The following is a 3,026-nucleotide window of genomic DNA, read 5'->3' on the forward strand; positions in this document are numbered from 1 at the left end:
TATCTATTATTAGTATATACAAATGTATGTGTTTATGGGTATTAAAGCCTGGAAATTTTTGCAAGTAAATTTTTGTTTGATGATGAACCAATAATCACTCCTGAATAAAATTTCCCTATTGCATTTTAGATTATAGAACCAGGGCTTGCCCCCGTTAACACATCTGTGTAGAGGAGTTTCTAGCTGATTATGGAAACATTTTATTTTATTTATTTTTTTAAATGTTTTATTTATTTTTGATACAGAGAAAGACAGAGCATGAGAGGGGGAGGGGCAGAGAGAGAAGGAGACACAGAATCCGAAGCAGGCTCCAGGCTCTGAGCTAGCTGTCAGCACAGACAGAGCCCGACGTGGGGCTCGAACCCACTAACGTGAGATCTGACCTGAGCCGAAGTCAGAGGCTCAACTGACTGAGCCACCCAGGCACCCCTATGGAAACATTTTGGAACAGGTCTATAACATCATATTTCTCTTCAATTGCCTATATTATATCAATAAATCTATAATATCCTTTATGGTTAAAGTAATATAAATTATTTGATGTTTTTAAGCAAATGGTAAGAAACAAGACAGCAGAAATATTTTACATGATCAATAGAATAACACAAAATGGCACATTCCTTATTATCATTTTATTATATTTTTAAAATATATTTTTTGTTATTTATTTTGAGAGAGAGCAAGAGCGGGGGAAGTAGATAGCATAGAATGTCTCTCAGAGAGTTGTTGTGGAAATATAATGAGATGACACAGGTAGACACATACCAGACCTATATTATAGCAACATTCAATTCTTGAACTTGTTACCAGTGTCCAGATCAAGTTACATCATTTGTTTTCTATTTATTCTTCTATTTCCCCAGGAGTAATCTTTTGGGATCTACCTTCAAAATACATTCTGAACTCTCCCATTTTCCATCATTCTATGGTACATCTCAATTCAGACTTCCAGCATCTTTAAGCTGGGCTTCTTGCAGTGTTGCCATGTTAAGTTACATCATGTTTCTCCATGTTTAATCTCACAACTGTTGGAGCACTCCAGGGCTTCCTTGCTGCATTTAAAATGACACTGAAAGTCTTTACTAAGATGTGGCTCCCTTCCACTTACTCATGACAAACCACCTACCTTCATCTCCTTCATGCTAGTTAAATAAGTCAAACAAATTTTCACCTCATGATTTTTGCACTAGCCACTTTTGTGTAGCTATTTATTGCCTGAATATAAATATGACTCAATATTTCAGTTTTTAGTCCTCTGCTCAAAATTCATCTACCTCCTATTCCCTTGCTGTCCTCATTCTTTTTCTATCACTGCTTGATACATAGTTGTGAGCTAAATGAGTGGAAGTACTTTTTTTTACAGAGTTGTATCCTCAGTTCCTAGAACAGTGCTTGGTCAACAGGAGGTCCTGATATCAGTTATAAATTTAATTGCTATTCTAATAAGTAAGGTCCAGAATACATACATTTCTTTTTTATGATTATTGAATTATAACTGCTTATATATTTGTATACTTCGGGAAAATAAAGTGTTTGGTGGAAATATATTGTCAAGAATCACTATTACCCACTTCATTCAAAAACATAATTGAAATCTTTTGACATATTTCCTTTCAGCATATTTTAGTGCATTTCTATTTTAAAGAATTGAGATGGTTAGTAAAACAGAAATCATGACAGCTATTTAAAACAGGAATATATATGTATTTTTTACATTTATGTATACACAATATATATTAAATATATATAATCTTTTTACATTTGAGAGAGTACAAGTGGAGGTAGGGCAGAGAGAGCCGGGAACAGATGATCTGAAGTGGGCTCTGTACTGACAGCAGCAAGCCTGGTAAGGGGCTGGAACTCACAAACGTTGAGATCATGACTTGAGCCATAGTCAGAGGCTCAACCATCTGAGCCACCCAGACACCCCCGAAGGAATATGTTTAATAGAGGTTAGCAGATACCTATAAAGTCATTGAGTTACAAGTAAATAAAGATACAAAAAGTCACTGTTAGCTCTCCAGCCACATCCTCTCAAAAAGTCGGGCAGTTGCAGGAATCACAGAAAACTTCAGAGGATGATTACAGCAGCTTACAGCAGCAATGAGGTAGATGAGTCATAGAAAAGCACAAAACACTGCAAAAATTTCATATATGCCAAAGTGCGTGCTTGTCCACAAATGCTGGAGAAAAATATTATGCCCCAAACTGTTTCCTCCTTTTTCTTCTCCATCTCAATAAATGCTATCCCTTTCTCCCAGTTGCCCACGCCAGTTATCTAGATGATACTATTAACTCTTAATCTTACCTCTTGAAGGACTGTTTATTCTAATTCCAAAGGTATCTTAAATACCCCCTTCTTTCCATCTTTATTTGCAGTAATTTACCTCAGTCCTCAATTGTTCCAAAATTCTACATTCTACATTCCCTTTCATTCATTCTCTACATGAGAATCAGAACTTTTTGTGTTAACTTAATGAGAAGACTTCTATTACACTTAGGATAATGTAAAATAATGAAGCACAAGATAATAGCAATTGACTATATAAAATGTGTAAAAGTTTTAAAGGAAGATAAGTATGGTTTTACTCACTCTATAAGTAAATTGGATAAAATTATCAAGCAAATATTTGAATTGTGTGTCTGAAGAGTTGGTTAGGAATTGAAAATAATAATAAAAAAGTGAGGTGAATCAACAGAAGGATTTCTTCTAAGAAGTCTGACCTAATGTTGATAGCATTTCCAAAACACCAAGTTCTTAAATAAATTAATTGTATTAAAATAAAAGTAAGTAATTTATGAAACAGAGCTCAGAAATTCTAAAGGTGAGGGAAAAAAGCAACAATAGAAAGTTAAAAGAAAAACAATAAGCTCCAGATGGTAAGCCTTTTTTTTCAAATTGAGTTAGATACTAGAAAAATGTCTTCACTCAGTGATTCTAGACCTTAGTACTTCTACCTGCTAATAATTCTCACTAGTTTTCTTGGGCTTTACTAGTTGAATTTTGAAAATCTGCTATCATAGCG

General features: G+C 34.4%; 1 long non-coding RNA gene across 1 annotated transcript; it reads right to left on the reverse strand.

Moving 5' to 3' along the window:
* Window positions 1–756: 756 nt before the first annotated feature.
* On the reverse strand, window positions 757–2,384 carry LOC115303647. The gene is made up of 2 exons (XR_003914167.1): window positions 2,309–2,384; window positions 757–1,052 (listed from the first exon to the last, which is right to left on the reverse strand). It is a non-coding gene; the product is annotated as an uncharacterized LOC115303647 (long non-coding RNA).
* Between the last annotated feature and the right edge of the window lie 642 nt (window positions 2,385–3,026).

This window comes from Suricata suricatta, chromosome 10 (assembly GCF_006229205.1).
Source record: "Suricata suricatta isolate VVHF042 chromosome 10, meerkat_22Aug2017_6uvM2_HiC, whole genome shotgun sequence".
Lineage (NCBI taxonomy): Eukaryota > Metazoa > Chordata > Mammalia > Carnivora > Herpestidae > Suricata > Suricata suricatta.